Source organism: Palaemon carinicauda, chromosome 43 (assembly GCF_036898095.1).
Source record: "Palaemon carinicauda isolate YSFRI2023 chromosome 43, ASM3689809v2, whole genome shotgun sequence".
Taxonomy (NCBI): Eukaryota; Metazoa; Arthropoda; class Malacostraca; order Decapoda; family Palaemonidae; genus Palaemon; species Palaemon carinicauda.
The window spans coordinates 17,413,926-17,431,587 of NC_090767.1; the positions used below are offsets into that span (position 1 = coordinate 17,413,926).

General features: G+C 35.8%; 1 long non-coding RNA gene across 1 annotated transcript in view; it reads left to right on the plus strand.

Annotated features, from left to right (window-relative positions):
- The window catches only part of LOC137633939 (uncharacterized), a 359,450-nt gene extending 344,956 nt beyond the window's left edge, over positions 1–14,494 (plus strand). The window contains exon 4 of the long non-coding RNA XR_011042367.1: positions 14,262–14,494. This is a non-coding gene — a long non-coding RNA (uncharacterized lncRNA). The remainder of the gene's footprint in view (positions 1–14,261) is intronic.
- Positions 14,495–17,662: the final 3,168 nt, after the last annotated feature.

The window sequence follows — 17,662 nt, forward strand, 5'->3', positions numbered from 1 at the left end:
ATATATATATATATATATATATATATATATATATATATATATATATATATATATATGAAAGAGAGAGAGAGAGAGAGAGAGAGAGAGAGAGAGAGAGAGAGAGAGAGAGAGAGAGAGAGAGAGTTGTTTGTTGTGGAGTCTGAAGTAGGTTCACTGTGGCCGGTGCTTGGAGGGGGAGTTGGGTGGTTTAAGTAGCTATCTTTTCCTTGGTTACTGTTTTATTCACTTATGTATTGCCCTGTTTCTTTAGGCTAATGAAGCGTTTCTTTTTCCTATAAGTAATTCATACCATACTTATTTCCTACTCAAATGGATCGATGTACATCTCTCTCTCTCTCTCTCTCTCTCTCTCTCTCTCTCTCTCTCTCTCTCTCTCTCTCTCTCGTACCTTCACCTTTTTTAAGATATTGACTCAAAGGGCCTCGGTTAGAATTCGCCAGTCATCTCTATCTTGAGCTTTTAATTCAATATTCTCCATTCATCGTCTACTTCGCGCTTCATAGTCCTCAGCCATGTAGGTCTGGGCCTTCCAACTCTTTCTAATGCCTTGTGGAGCCCAGTTGAAAGTTTGGTGAACTAATCTCTCTTGGGGAGGGCGAAGAGCATGCCCAAACCATCTCCATCTACCCCTCACCATGATCTCATCCACATATGGCACTCGAGTAATCTCTCTTATAGTCTCATTTCTAATCCTGCCCTGCCATTTCACTCCCAATATCCTTGTGAGGGCTCTTTTCTCAAACATACTAAATCTATTGTTTCGTTGTCATACCATGACTTACATCCCTGTAGTAACACCGATCTCTCTAAACTGATATAAATAGTCTGATTTTTATATGTAATTTCAATCCAATTGATTTCCAAATTTGACTTAACCTAGCCATTGTCTAAATTGCTATTTTTCAAACTTTCACTAAACTTAATTCATTTTATAAGAAAGTCGAGGATCAAATACAATTAAACCATTTATAGCTCGTTAATTCTAATTTGAATCTTAAAGTAGAATATTGTTTTGATATTTGGCACCATGTGGCAATTGCTTTCGTCTGAGCACCCAGAATCTCTCTCTCTCTCTCTCTCTCTCTCTCTCTCTCTCTCTCTCTCTCTCTCTCTCTCAATTATTCTTCCATCCTTTATCCATATTTCCTTTATATTTTAAGGTGCTATTGCTCTAACATTTAGTTAAAAAAACATATTTTGGAAAAGAAAAAAAAAAGAAATATATCTTTAAGGTATCAAAACGTCTACATATAAACTATTGTATATACAATGTTTCAAATCTAAGGTAAGGAGAGAGAGAGAGAGAGAGAGAGAGAGAGAGAGAGAGAGAGAGAGAGAGAGAGAGAGAGAGAGAGAGAGAGTTACTCTTGGTAACTAGCAGAAAATGTTTCATTTCTTCATTTATTTTACACCAATATCCGTAGGCCGTGGGGCAAGGGGTGGGGGGGGGGGGAATCAGCTGAGTCTCTTTGTGTCTTTATTTCGTATTGGTTATAATTCACTATCTTATCATTGTCTTCCTGAAATATATTATATATCTTTGAGAATTCTATAGTTTCTTGACATAATTGTTGCTATTCCATTGTTTATTCCCGATTAAACGTATCCAATTTCTCTTTGGGTGCTTCTTCTCAATTCTTGTGGTATCACTTTACAATGTTGAATTTGCTTCGCCATGAATTGCTTTCACAACATTTATAGCATGTTGTTGTTTTTATTATTATTATTTGTTTCAAGTTTTTATACTTTATATACTTTATTTTAATGTTGTTATTGTTCATAAAATATTTTATTCTAATTGTTCACTTTTGTAATTTGTTTATTTCCTTATTTCCTTTCCTCACTGGGCTATTTTTCCCTGTTGGAGCCCTGATAGGGCTTGTAGCATCCTGCTTTTCTAACTAGGGTTGTAGCTTGGCTAGTAATAATAAAATAATAATAATAACTCTGCAGTTTCTATATTATTTCATGTCCAAAACAAGCCTATCATTCTCTCTCTCTCTCTCTCTCTCTCTCTCTCTCTCTCTCTCTCTCTCTCTCTCTCTCTCTCTCTCTCTCTCTCTCTCTCTCTGTTATTATTATTATTGTTATTATTATTATTATTTCTGCGTACCGACATTAATGATTCAGCGTGCATATAGACAAACTTGACCCCTAAGTGTATATATATATATATATATATATATATATATATATATATATGTGTGTGTGTGTGTGTGTGTAGTATAAATTATGTAGACTTTCCTTAGAGATTCTTTGCATCCATTGAATGTTTTCTTCACCTTCCACCAGTATTTTTTTTTTCAAAAGTGTATATTTCTTTTCGTGCGTAAAAGTTTAACACTGTTCTTCTTAAAACATATTTGTTGAAGTCGTCTAGAGCAGTCACGGTACGAAGACGAGAGAGAGAGAGAGAGAGAGAGAGAGAGAGAGAGAGAGAGAGAGAGAGAGAGAGAGAGAGAGAGAGACTGGATTTAACTTCTGGTTCATCGTAGCCACCTCTGGTTAATCCTGTGAGATTAGTCGAAAAGGAAGGACATCTGTCATAAAAGGGGCTTCCCTTTATCAGTTTCACTCAGTCTAAGTACTGTGTTAATTTTTCCTTAAAGTGGCTGAATCATTTTGACACGAGTACGCTACACAGTGGGTCAGAAATCGTCTCAGCAGCCACGACAGATTGGTTTTACTATAGGTTGGTTTCCTGTGAACGGTCAGAGAAAAGGTCTCCCACCATCACCAATCCGTAGTTGGCCAGCGTGGTGATGAAAACTGGCCAAACCACAGTCATGAATGAGGACATGTCTGAGGTCTTTGTCCTGCAGTGGACTAGAAACGGCTACATAGATCTCTCTCTCTCTCTCTCTCTCTCTCTCTCTCTCTCTCTCTCTCTCTCTCTCTCTCTCTCGTATTTTATTCATTTCTTTATTTCCTTTCCTCATTGGGCTATTTTTTCCTGTTGGAGCCCTTGGGCTTGTAGCATCCTGCATTTCCAATTAGGGTTGTAGCTTAGCTAATAATACTAATAATTGACGGAGTGGTGTAGCACTTGGCTTAGGTATTGTAGGTCCATAATATTCCACTGAGTTGACTCAACTGTATATAAACATATCCTTATCATTTGGGGTTATAATACAGGACAAAGGCCTCAGACATGTCCTTATTCATGTCTATGGTTTGGCCAATTTTATCACCAAGCTGGACAACTGTGGATTGGTGATGGTGGGAGACTTTTTCTCTGATCGCTCACAGGAAACCAACCTAGTATTGGTGACCCAGACAAATTAAATTGAAAATTGTTGGGAGATTTTTATCTAATAACTTAAATACGCATAAAAAAGAGATTTCAATTTTAATCATTCATAATAAAGATGAAAATTGCAGATAAAATTATTATTATAAAATTTGATTGATTTTAATCAAATGTAAAAGTAAAAATTGTAAAATTTATTTCCTTAAAAGATTTGACAAAAGAAGAAAAGTATTTGTTTCATGTTTTACCAGATAACTTTAGCAAAAAACCTTAAAATTTAACATTTCTTACAAATAAATAAAGAAATTATAGCCATAACAACATATTTAATCAGTAATTTATTTAAATTTTAAGTAAATTTTGACTAAAATATATTTTTTATATCAATGATCTAAATTTAGAATGATAGTTATATACTAAGAAAGCCTTCTAGGGTGAGTTCTTAACTAGTCTATTAATATATATTTATTCTATATATAATTTCAATAGTGTATTGATATATTAAGACTATAAAAAACTAATATATATATAATATTTCAAACTGTGTGATATTTGCCAAATATTTGCAAGATAATAAAGGTAATATTGCCCTTATTTACGTAGAAAGTTGACAATTATCTTTTAAATATCTATTACTTGTTATTTCCACTTAAGAAATTGGCGCTAAATTCAAACACTAACAAAATATCCTAATTATTCCAAATTATGAAAAATATACAGACTTTTCAACAAATTTTCTTGATTAAAATTAAACTTTGATAAAATCTAAGGGAATTTCATTGAAATTTTCACTATATTTGATTCTTATAATCTTTTTCATTTTGACCACGTGTTCTTGCTAAAAATCAGCTGATTTTTTGCATTACCAACTAATATTTGCAATGTACCTTTAATATATCATATTTGTTTGATAAATAGAGAATTATTGGCATAAAAAACTATTTTTAACAAATTTTTCTAGTTCTTTGATGTAATATTAAATAAAAATGATATTTATTAAGCAAAAATTTAAAGTTTATACAATAGCTATATAATAGAGAAGTTAATGGTTGCAAAATTAGTTGTCTTTACACTCAATAGGAGGCGATACCATCGCCATGTCCATGAACATTTTTTAGGTGCCGAGCGTAAAATGTGTATAAAAACATGATCAATTATTATAAATATATCATAAACATATTTTAATTTAATATTAATATTGTTATATAGTTTTAAATAATATTTTAATATGATTTTATTGGATATTTTGTATTTAAGCTTGTTGGCACTTAGATCATGGCGTCTCCATTTAGGGGAATTATTCCAAAAAAGAAAAAAAAAATCTAGGGATTTTGAGGACAAGTTTTCTGAACCAGTTTGATGATTTAAAGAAAATATTTTATAGTTTATGGTTACTAAAATTTAATTCCTGAAAGTAATTCAATTTCATTATATAACTATAAAGCACATAAATATATATAATACTAAATTTAAATTGTGTTGATGATTGCTAGGGAGAAAATTGGCTACTAATTTGGGGGAAATTTCATAGTAAAAATAACAGTTTGATGATTTAAGTAAATTTTATTATTTATGGTTACAAAAAAACGTAATTCCTAAAATTAATTACATTTTATGATATGATAATAAGAGACCTAAATATATATAACACTGAATTTAGATTGTGTTGATTAATGCTAGGGAGAAAATTATCTCATGTTTTAGGGGAAGTTTCGTTTGTTTAGGTATGTTTATCTTCATAACAACATGGCTAATTCAATATGGCAGACGGAGTGATACATCCAACTCATCGTTCACAAGTTTTATTTATTTTTGTGCCTTTTAAAGTGACTTTTCTGTAAGTATTACTGTAAAAAGTTAATCTATATAACTTTATTACTATGTTGATATATAATTAAGAGTAGCACTCTCAGAATTTATATGGAAAATATAGATTTAGAGTTTTTGAACCGGCTTCCAGTGACAGTACCGTGTTTCATGCTATAGCCTACATACAAATAAATTCATTTATAATTCAAGGTTATTTTAGTATTCATACTGTAGAAAGGTCAATTAGGAAGGTCATGTTAAGGTCCATATCAGAAACTTACTTGAGTTTTAGATTGTGTTATTTACTTAACCCCAATTTTAGATTTTCATAGATTTTCTTAGTGGCAGAGACGGGGTCACGTGATTCTATTATATGATTCAAATTCCATGATCCAGGTCATTGCTGGAAATTCATGGAATTATGTATGTAGTTTTGGCTTATAAAAAGTTAATATATCAATTTTTTTGTAACTACCAAATGTGTTTGTTAATGGCAGATCATTTCTTCCCTTACCTAACCTAACCTACCCCAGTATGTGAGGGTCTTACCTTAGGCAAAGACCCCTGTTATATCTTTGCTGAAGACTTTTATCTTGCCTGATGTTGAATGACTTATGAGTTATTAAAAACTCTTAATTTAATTAACGTATTTACAGCCTCAACTGTATGGAATTTTTGAAGTTTTATAATTTGTTCAGCATTTTTCAAAAGCTTGAGATTTTGGCATTACTCTCTGCAAGCATTTCTTGCGCCATCTACTGCCTTCGTAGATTTGAACAGAAAGTTTGCTTGGTTCAATCACTGTATTTGTTTTGAGAAGTTTTTGTATGTGCGTTGTTCATTCAGTATTTTGGGTGTATATTTAAGCAGCAAAACTATATATCTATTTACCAAGGCACTTCTCCAATTTTGGGGGTTAGCTGACATCTAACAAATGAAAAAAAAGGGGAGGTTTCCTCTCTACGCTCCTCCCAGCCTGACGAGGGTCCCGACCAAGTTCGGCTGGTACTGCTAGCAAAACTAGGCACAAAATACTTTTCTTAAGAGTTTTCAATAACTATTGGGAAAAATCTGCCTGGCTGAGTTAAACATGATTAATATATATTTGTTCCTACAGTTATAAAATGGCAATGTTTTTTTCATAGCGTGAACTCGGCTGTCAAACTATATAATGACGTGTCGTCTGTGACTGTCTAACGTCAAGGGAAGCTTACTAATCCATACACTTTGTTGTCAGGGGCACTGCCTATTTTTATTATTTCTCGCAGATAATGGTTAGTATATCGCTTATAATGTCATTATTGTTCTTAAAACTCTATACAGAATTGTTCAAGTACTGGGTGTTCGATGTCGAACAGCCGTGGCCCTCTGCACAAAACATCTCCATTCAATCCGGTCTTGAGCCTTCCTTTCCAACTCCACCATCGTTAGCCCGCACATCTCCATGATATTGTCACTCAATCTAGTTTTAGGCCTTCCTCTCGTTCTTGTACCATAGACTGATCCAATTAGTAGCGTTCTTTCCAGAGTATTGTTTCCGAACCTGGTGTCCAATAAAAGTTAGTTTTCTTTCATCCAAAATGTCAAGTAATCTTTTTTCGATATTGATCTTTTGTAGAACTTCCACGTTAGTCTTTTTCTCAATCCAGCTTATCCTAAGGACTCTTCTGTAACACCATAGTTCAAAACTTTCTAATCTTTTCCGATCTGTAGCTTTTAAAACACAACATTCTGAGCCGTATGATGCGATGGGGAAAACTAGTGATTTGAGAAGCCGCTTCTTTGTGTTTAGAGTGATATGTCTGTCTTTCCACACATGGCTTAGTACGATGGTTACATTCTTTGCATTACCAATTCTTCTTTTGATATCTTGTTCCTTCCTTCCTCACTAGGCTTTTGTTCCCTATCGTGGCCCTTGGTCTTGTAGCATCCTGCGTTTCCAACTAGGGTTGTAGCTTAGCAATTAATGATAATGATAATAAAAGAAACTAAAGAAGAAAAAAGTTTGTACATATGACTGTATTGTATATTTAACCTGCTAATATTAACTTGTTTTGGTTTAAAACTTAATGGCATCCTGACTCCTATGGACATAAATAACCTTATAGGAAGTGGGGCCAATTTTACAATATTTTGTGATGTAAGGAGTCTCCTACAAAATTTCAAAGGTTTTAATTCTAGTAACCCTTGAGTTTTTTAAGATTTTAGAGTGCTCATTATTATTGGGCTGAGAGGTATAGCAGTTCAATTATGCTGGGTTCTAGCAGGAAGACAAATTAAGTTTTGCGGGGTACCGACAAACCCCCTCATAAATGAAGAGGCAGATAGAGAGGTAAAGAAAGCTGCAACCGAGTTGCTGTGTCGGCTACCTATTGGATACACTCGTCTGATGCACAAGGTTTTTTTATGACTGGCTGAAAATAGCCAATTTGCAAACTGGTACCCCTTCCATAGAGGCATTTTTTTTTATCTATTGCCCCACTGTTGTGTCCTTAAGAAATAGATGTGTTAGAGATTCGAGGTAGGGATAGCAGCTGGCAAAGATTCTTGGGCAGATTGGAGTATCTCTCAGAGTTCTCGTAATTCTACCTGCTGAGAAAAATTGTCATAGGACGTAAAACTACGCATCACTTAAGCCTGCTCGCACTTTGGGTAACCACCTGTTCCCAAACATTCTCCCATGAGTGTATACTCGCCTGGATGTGCGCACTATACGTTTAGTGTGCGTTCTTTGAACTTTGAATATAGTATTCTCCTTGATGTGCACTCTTCCGTTCGCATTGGCTATTCACCGGGTGCACGTGGTGCTGATTTTGACTATTGCTCTCCGCTTAGCTTGTGAACGCCCATCTATTTGCACTCCATGTGGCTTCTCAAGGCGAGAGAACACGCACCGAGAACATATTTACCTTGAAAATACTATACTGTACATGTTGGTATGAGATACACCTACTTACATACTTACTCCCTGTGTTCTATGTCACAAAGGGGAGTTAGCACACTACCAGTAGGGATAAGGACTGTTCCATTCTCTTCCTCTCTTGCACAATGACTCCAACTTTTGGGAGAGAGAAAACAAACTGGGACCATTCTCATTGTGTGTACAGGTTACGAGATGTTAGCGGCACTAGCGCAAGGCATCTGTGTGCCCTTCTGTTTTGTGTTTCAACTTTAGGGCAAGATTCTGATTGTGTTTGCTCCTTACAAGACGAGTTTCCCTTGCTTTTCTTGATCAGCGTTTTCTCTTTGTATCGGTTATCCGCTGCTATTGCAAAAGTTACACAGTTACCAAAGTTAGTTACTGCTATCAGGAACCTTATAAAAGGTTATCACGATGGGAACCACATTACAATCGCTTACTAAGACGCGAAACCTGTCGGTGGAGAACCGCAAGATCTGGAACATGGATTAGAGCGTACACTCTTGCCTCTGGCGTTCGTCACATTTGAATCACGAGGGAACTCTTTCACCTGATTCCATTACCAGTTTCTGCACAGCACTCCTTCCATAGAGGAGGTAGAAGGAAACAGAAACAGGATGGCAAATCTGTCGAAGAGTCTCGAGACTTGACAATATGTTTGTATGGCTTCATGGGAGGAGTAGCGTAGGATTTTCAGTATGGGGTATTACGCCAAAAGTACTCCATCTCGTTTATCATGTCCGAGACTATTCACATCCCTTGATTTTAAACCATCCAGTATGGTCCTAGGAAATTTCTCCTACCTAAGGTTAATAAGTCTCCGATTAAAGAACGAGGTTTGATATTAGCGTAGGAATAAATCTCAAATTTTAAAAGTAATTTGTCATTTTCATAATTATTCAAACCTGAGTTTTAAGGTCCATTTTCCTCTTCAACTGCAAGCCTTAGATGAAAGCCTTGAGCTTAAGATTAAAGCTTGAATCTCAAGCTTGATATGGGCCAGTAACTAAGGACATCTCATATATTGACAGCTGAAGTTCAGTCGAAGCTGTAGACATATTCTTACTAAAGAACGTTACTTTGTAAATTTAGGGAAAATACAAATTACTTGTGATATAATTCATTCTACATTTCAAGTTTAAAAGTCTATTACGTTTTATTAAATGAAACCAGACGGGTAAAAAGACATAGAAATATACCAAAGTGTTTTATGTATATAAGAACTTTGATTGTAATCTAACAGTTTTTTAGTGATAGAGTTAGGCAAATTGAACATTCGCAAATGCGAAATGTTTTTTTAGAAGGATTTAGATCTGATGTATTATAATCTGTAAAAATAGCATTTTTTAAAATGGGGAAAAGTACATTAGTAAGTATTAATTATTTGTTAATAGTTATCTGCATCCAGGAGTCTATAAAACCAGGCCAGAAGGGATTTTCATTCATTAATACTGTTGTGCGAGTTTTAATGCAATATTTTAATGAGTTGGTGCATTGTAAGCTAAGACTCAATAGTCGTTAGACAATTAGGCTTTGTAATTTTAAAAAGCAATGTTTAAAGTTTAATAAATTATTCCAATATGTAATTTTTATATTTACCTCCGCCACCAATCTTGGAAGGAGGTTATGTTTGTTTGTGAACAGCTTTCTGTCCACAATTTTAATCATAGAGTAATGAAACTGGCAGGGATTAACTGTTATGTAATTAGCTGGAAATTATTATATTTTGAAAGGTCAAGGTCAAAGTCACAGTCGAGCAAAATGTCCAATTCACGTAATCTCTCATAAGTTTGGACATCTCTCTCAGAGAGACTTCAAACTTGGTTCAAATTTAAGTGTATTGAAATCCATGCCCATTAAAGGTCGATCACACGACCCGTTTTCTTTCCGACAGGCTGGGTGGTGGCTAACCTCCGTCAAAATGTTGTACATTCACACGAGGCGTTCCGTATCCGTTTACCAGCGCTCGGTTTTCATTGTATACTTAGAATCTGTCACGTGAACATCGAGTAAATTACGATGATTTTGACACTATAAGATGTTGGTTGATAACTTTGTTGATAAAATAAGTGAGGCAACTTCATTATACTTTATGCACAGCCAAGAATATTAGAATGATGATAAATTCACCTGTTTTCTTTAATGCCTCTCCAGTCATTTTCCAGATCTTTTATTTATGTGAATTATTTCTATACATCTTGTTTGCCATGTCAAATATCTCCTCAGACCCTTGAAAAGGTTCAATTAACCTCTCATACATGGTGTCAACAACAAAATAACTAATTTCTATGACTATACTATGAGAAAAGTCGGGGTTGTAGGCCACAAAACGAACGGGTTCAATACAGGTCCTCGTTCACACAAAACATCATCCACCCGTTGGTTGCGACGGATGGCTAACGGACGTCAAACCGGACGAGGTTTCTTGGAAAGAAAGCCGGGCAGATTCGGACGGCTGAAGTCCGAGGGCCGCCGTCTGCCTAACGGGTCGTGTGAACAGTTGCATTTGAATACAAGTAAGAAAGCTAGACGCCGGTTAACCGATGGCCAGCCTGTCGGAAAGAAAACGGGTCGTGTGAATCGGCCTTAATACATGTTAAGGTCAAGGTCGAGAAATAAGGTGCCGCAGCGGAGGTCTGCACTCTACTGAGTGCCCTTCTAGTTTTAAAAAGCAACACTTAATAGTTTTATATAATTATATATCTGTAGTTTTTATATTTGTTCTTATGATGACTTGATTTTTGTATGTTAGCAAAGCAGTCATGTAAACTGAAGTAAATTTATTCATGTATAAAATGTATTTGCAAATTCAATTATGGTTAATATTAGTGATTTAACGGATTCTTTATATATATATTTTTAAATCCAAGTTTAGGTGACACCAATATGACTTATTTTATATCGGTTAATAAAATTGCAGTTGATTAGATTTGATTTTCGATTTGCAGGTGACCTACGATGCAGGATGAGTCGAGGACAGAGGCAATGTAGGCGACCTGTAATAAGTCTCCCTCCAAGCCTCAGCCAGCGGGATATCGTACTCCCTGTCCAAACAGTTTCTACACCCTTGTAAAGGTTTCTCTCTCGGTTAATAGGTATAGAAAATAACTCTCTGGATCATTTATATTATTTGATAATTTGTGATATTTCCTCAATCTTAGAGAACAGAAGTCCCCCCTAACTTAAGAACAAATAGGTTCCAAGAATCTGTCTTATATGTCGATTGTTAAATGTTTTGTAGAATGAGCTGAACCTAACTCGCATGCCTACAACGTTTAGCTTCAAAAGTCGAGAAATAGGTTTTTAATTTCAAATCAAAATGTTATGTTCACAGCTCTGTCCATCACCAGCGTAACTCAAAAAGTTACATGTGAATTTTTATGAAAATTACGGGATATTTCAGAAATGGGCTGACTTAGAAGTAGTTAGAATTTGGCTGTGATCGTCCCCGCGTTTGTACCTCTGCCATTGAAGTTGGGAGGAGGTTATGTTTTTGTCTGTGAACAACTTTTACGGATTCATTTTTATATCGTAGACGTTGAATTGATCTAATTTTGAAAGTCCTAGGTCAAAGGTCAAGGTCAGCTGAATTAACCCTGACCTCAACCCCAAGTTCAAATACGCCTACAGTCTAAATTGATTCTTGGAAAGGCAAGCTGGTTTTGAGAAAGAAGCTACCGTGGCGGAGGTCTGCACCCTGAGTGCTTTTCTAGTGTTATCATAGAGTAGATTCATTCACAGGCAATATATTATGAGAAAGGGGAAGGTTGGTCCTATGTAGACGTCAGCTTTTTCCAATTGATGTCTACCAGTAGATAATTAGAAGTTCTCGTTGCTCTTCACCACCCTAGACTGATAGGGTTGCACAGATACCATCTGTTGGGTTCTACTTGCTGAGGGTCATCATGGGATTTAAAACTTAGATTAACTATGTGTGCCAATTTATCTCGACTTTTACGAAAAAGAAGCCAATTCACTTCTTAAAGTATTTTATTTTTCCTTTTTTTCTTCACTGGGCTAATTTCCTGTTGGTGCCCTGGGCTTATAGTATCCTGCTTTTTCCTACTAGGGTTGTAGCTAATAATAATAATCTCCGTTGTGAATTAGTGTTCAAACTTATAGATCATGTAGTTGTGAACTACTCATTATTGTCAGGGTTACTTAATTTTATTTATTTTATTTAATTTTTTTTTTTTGCCTTGTATCCAGACATCTTGATGTTTTAATGTTTCTGTTCCTTATAAGAACTTTTCTTCATCAGCATAATTGATGTAGAACGAAACGGAAATTGAATTGAGAACCCCAAAATTGCACGAGTTAGGCAGACACCCTGAGGAGAACTGAACTAAATAATGATTGGACAGTATTTAGGCTGATTTTGTTTTATTTAATGTAATACATTTGCCATAAATTATAAGTCTTGCAGTTTATTTTATAAGTTATTAATACATACATATACCAAGGCACTTCCCCCAATTTTGGGGGTTAGCCAACATCAAACAAAAGAAACAGAAAAGGGGACCTCTCCTCTCTATGTTCCTCCCAGCCTGACAAGGGACTCAACCGAGTTCGGCTGGTACTGCTAGGGTGACACAGCCCACCCTCCCACATTATCCACCACAGATGAAGCTTCATAACGCTGAATCCCCTACTGCTGCTACCTCTGCGGTCATCCAAGGCACTGGAGGAAGCAGCAGGGCCTACCGGAACTGCGTCACAATCGCTCGCCATTCATTCCTATTTCTAGCACGCTCTCTTGCCTCTCTCACAGTTATTAATACTTAAAATATATTAAGATACATTTTATGATTTAAGAACTGACATAGGATTTTGTGTTTTAGAAAAGCTATACTGTATAAATGTACATTAATATGTAGAATATCACTGAAGGCTTATTTAAAAACTCTCTTTCATAGTTTCATTTTCACCAGAGTAATTTTATTTGTAATATACAAAAGATATAAACTTAGGTTTGAATCTGAAGAACTAATCTTGTCGGCCATTTTGAGAGAGAAGAATAATATACAAAAGTATATTATATTCAAGACTATTTTATATAAATTTCTGTTGTTTTTGTATGGGGAAGAATGGCTAAACTTAAGTGGCCTTTTAATAGTAAACAGTAAAAAGACCTGTATTACTTGTTTAAGTACTATCATACTTATTTGAGTTGTTACTTAACGAAGCAAGCTGTTCTTCCTCCTATCAGACCTCTGGTAATTATTTTGAATATTTTATTAACAAAGTCTTGAAACAAAGGCCTGGATCATTTGATGTAACTTTTCGCTTTTATTGCAGATAATCTTCCACCCGTAATTGATGCAACACTCAATCTTCAGCAAGAAGAATTCAAGAAGGCTTTGCAAGTGCCTGAATGCAGTATAGATCAGTTAGAGGTCTTATTGAAGCCCTCAGTCAACTTCGAGATTCTTTGAAGCTCTGAGGCAATTCCAAGAGTCTTACGAAGCCCTCGGTCAACTCGCCTCACCTCTTCCAAAACAATAAATGTAATCCGTCAGGAAGGTAGATAGTGTGAAAAATATCAGCACCAAAGGTACGGCAAGGTATATGGTAATGTAGCTCTGTGAATCTCAGAGCATTTCGCGATACATGTCCCAGAGAGAGAGAGAGATAATCATTTCTCAAAACTGTCTTGTTAATAAATCTGCTCATATTTTTAAATGGTATTGTCATAATATATATTATAGATAAGTCTTGTCTTGGTTACTTTAGATCACTTTATGTGAATCAATATCTCTCTCGCAGCTAGTGTGCATTAATATGTGAATTTGAGTTGTACAAGATTTATCAAAACTGTTTATTAATTTTTAGTGCAGGAACGGTAAGATTAGTTCCATTATTCATGATTTATTGAAGGTTTTCGCATCTTGTTAAACTTTTATCCCATTTATTTTGATCTGTTCCCTTTTCTTCGAGGTATTTCTTTGACAGAATTGTCTAGTGTGTTAGTGTCCGCAACCATTTGTATTCGTAACAAAGTCCGTTGGTCTATGAATATATTCACCTAAATTTGCCTTTCTTTTAATGAAGGTTTTTGGAATTGATGTGACATTAGAATTTTTGGTGAATAGGAGAATGTTGAAAACAGTGTTCTTTCCTAGCTACAGCTTGTGTTAGCATTTGAGTTTCCTATGTCTATTAGAGGTTGAGTTTGTCCATATAAGCATTTGAGTTTGCTGTGTATTGTTAAGATATTGGGAAGAATGCAAAATCTATGAATTCCTTTTGGAAGAAGTGGATTCACATTCAATATGTTTACAGTTTTCAGGACAGTCCTGTTCAATTGTTGGTTTACTCAGCCACCCGATGAGATACTACCACTAGAGAGTTGCGGCATCTTTTGACTGGCCAGACAGTACTACATTGGATCCCTCTCTCTCTGATTACGGTGCATTTTCTCTTTGCCTACACACACACACACACACACACACACACACACCGAATAGTCTGGCCTATTCTTTACGCATTCTCTTCTGTCCTCATACACCTGACAACACTGAGATTACCATGAAATTCTTCGTTTTACACTAATTGTTCAGTTGCCACTTTTCTTTGTAAGGGTAGAAGAGATTCTTTAGCAATGGTAAGCAGCTCTTCTAGGAGAATCAACCATTGTTCTCTAATCTTGAGTAGTGCCATAGCCTCTGTACCATGGTCTTTCACTGTCTCTTGCTTAAGGGTACACTCTGGTACGTTATTCTATCTTATTTCTCTTCCTCTTGTTTTGTTAAATATTTATAGTTTATATAGGAAATATTCATTTTTAATCTTGTTGCTCTAAGAATATTTTATTTTTCTCTGTTTCCTTTCCTCCGGTGCCTTGGAAGACCGTGAAGGTAGGAGCAGCAGGGGATTCATCATTATGAATCTTCATCTGTGGTGGATAACGGGGGAGGGTAGGCTGTGCCACCCCTAGCAGTACCAGCTGAACTCGGTTGAGTCCCTTGTCAGGCTGGGAGGAACGTAGAGAGTAGAGGTCCCCTTTTCTGTTTCAGTTGTTCGATGTCGGCTATCCCCAAAATTGGGGAAGTGCCTTGGTATATGTATGTATGTCCTTTCCTCACTGAGCTATTTTCCCTGTTGGGGCCCCTGGGTTTAGCATTCTGCTTTTCCAATTAGCGTTGTAGCTTAGCAGGTAATAATGTTAATAACTGTCTTGGGCCTTTTGTCTGACTACCACCTATTTGTATTTGGCTGAAATATATAGGAAAGTAATAATTTGAGGCCAGGTTATCCGGCTCCCTCTTGTTTCGTGGTTTTCAGATGAAGCAAGGTACAGGCTCCTGCCTTATAGCAGCTCGTATTGCTACGTCTTCCCGATGAGGTCAGGTTTGGGGAATCAAAATCTAGAAGCATTTGGTGTTATTGAAAAACACTGGTTATGAATTTAAAATTAGATAAGTTTTTGGGAAATCATTCAATTGTTTGGTGTTTCATTTGCCATTATGAGAAAATTCTTTGAAACAGGTTATTACTATTCAGAGCATATTTACCTGATTTGGACAAGTCTGTTAATGTTAACTGCCCTATAATTAAAGATTTCTTGCCTGTCTTTTAGGAGAAATTCAGAGTTGGCCTTTTAAGAAAATTTTATAAGAACAGTTAATTTGGTTATGAAACTGTTCCACCAAAGTCTTCATGTCTTAAGGCATTGTTAAGTACCTGAAGAAGGATTTAATCATTTGCACGGTAGCTGTTGAAGGAGAGTTGTTTATTTCAAAGAAAGTATTTACATATCGTGGTTTTTTTCATGAAGGTACAAATATTTGGGCCATTTCCTGACTGATTTTTCCATGTTAGCTTATAACAACAATTTGTGTTGTGAATTTGCCTGGCCACCTGTTTGCGTCGCACCATCTCATACGAAATCATGTGATGGTAAAGTTTCTGATGTCGAGTAAAAGATCATTAAACAACAGGAGAATCCAAGCTTGAAGTCTCCTCTGGTATTTTCCTTACATTTAGAAGAATAAATTCAGTAATCTCTTTTTTTCATACACTTACGATTAAGAGTTTGGAGTTGCATTCTGATTGTTTAATTAAAAAAGAAACTGCATCTCAGTTTCAAGTTTGGAGTCTGCTTCAAACTGACCTGTTGGTGATTGTGTCAAGTCGCCTTTTCAGATTCCCACCAGAGGTTTCCATCGCACCAAAGTTCTTTCCATCGTAAAAGCGCTATCAAAGACCAAGAATTTACGTGAAATATCTACTCTGTTATTGAGTAAAAGATCTGGTTACCTTTTGTGATTGATATACAAGACGGTAGTTTAGTTTTTGTATAAAAATCTTCTGGAGATTGGAGACTGTTTCTTGAATGTTCTCATCTCGTGTTCCAAGTTGTAACTTCTCTGTGTGTTTGGTTGGAAACTTGATTATTATTATTAGCCAAGCTACAACTCCAGTTAGAAAAGCAGGATGCTAGTAGTCCAAGGACTTCAAAAGGGAAAAATAGCCCAGTGAGGAAAGGAAATAAGGAATTAAATAAACTAAGTAAGAAGTAATGTTTCCAATGACATTGTCAGATGTTTTTTTCATGTCATGGTTCACTTAGTATCAAGGGAGTACTGTAACTCAAGTATACATTTCCAGCAGAATTTATTGGTTTGTGTGAGTGCAGCTCTTTGAGTCTTTGCAAGAGAGAAGACTCCAGTATGAGTTTTTAATCTTCAAAGGACACATTGTCTCCAGGACAAACCTTTAAGAGATATATTTTTGGGGAAAATTGTAATATTGTTAACTTAAAAAAATTTCTGCTGAATATTGGGTTATATCACAAGTTTTAATTCCTTTCATTTATTTAATCTTTTTAACATCCTCTTATTTCACACTTGGATGTTATACCTAAGTGATGTGATTTGTTTTATAGTTTTGAATGATGCCTAAAGGTGCGTGTGTACAGATATGGTTGATTCATTCCTATCATAGTTGAATGGCCTTAGATGCCCTAGTGCTTGGCTTGAGGCCTAAATTCTATCCAATCAAAGTAGTTAAATCCTCAGTGGATAGAATTCTTTGAGACAATTGTCCAGTTCTTAAAGATAATTGAGAAGTCCTCCTTTAAAACCTGTAGGTTCTTTTGAACGTGTTATCAAGTCTGGGATGTTGTCATTTCAAGAATTCTGGTCTGATTCTGTCTTCATCAGTTTATTTAGGAATGAGAATTGCCTGGGTTTCTTTCCATGACTTTCTGTGGCAGAGAAGAATTCAGAACTTTCTACTTATGATCAAAATGCTTTCGAGAAATTCCCCCACCATAAGTAGATAAGTGTTCCCAGAAATGTCTTCTTACATACATCCATATACCAAGGCACTTCCCCCAATTTTGGGGGGTAGCCGACATCAAACAAATGAAACAAAAGGGGACCTCTACTCTCTATGTTCCTCCCACCCTGACAAGGGACTCAACCGAATTCGACTGGTGCTGCTAGGGTGGCACAGCCCCCTACCCTCCCACATTATCCACCACAGATGAAGCTTCATTATGCTGAATCCCCTACTGCTGCTATCTATGTCTTCTTAGGAGAAGTAAATTCCTATTTGCTCAACTCAGAATACTGACCATTCAATTTCATCTTAAACAGGCCGGGACAGATCTTAAGGAGCCAAAATCAGTTCCTCATCAATTGCATCTTCTAGATTCGAGGGATTTTCTTCAGAATCTA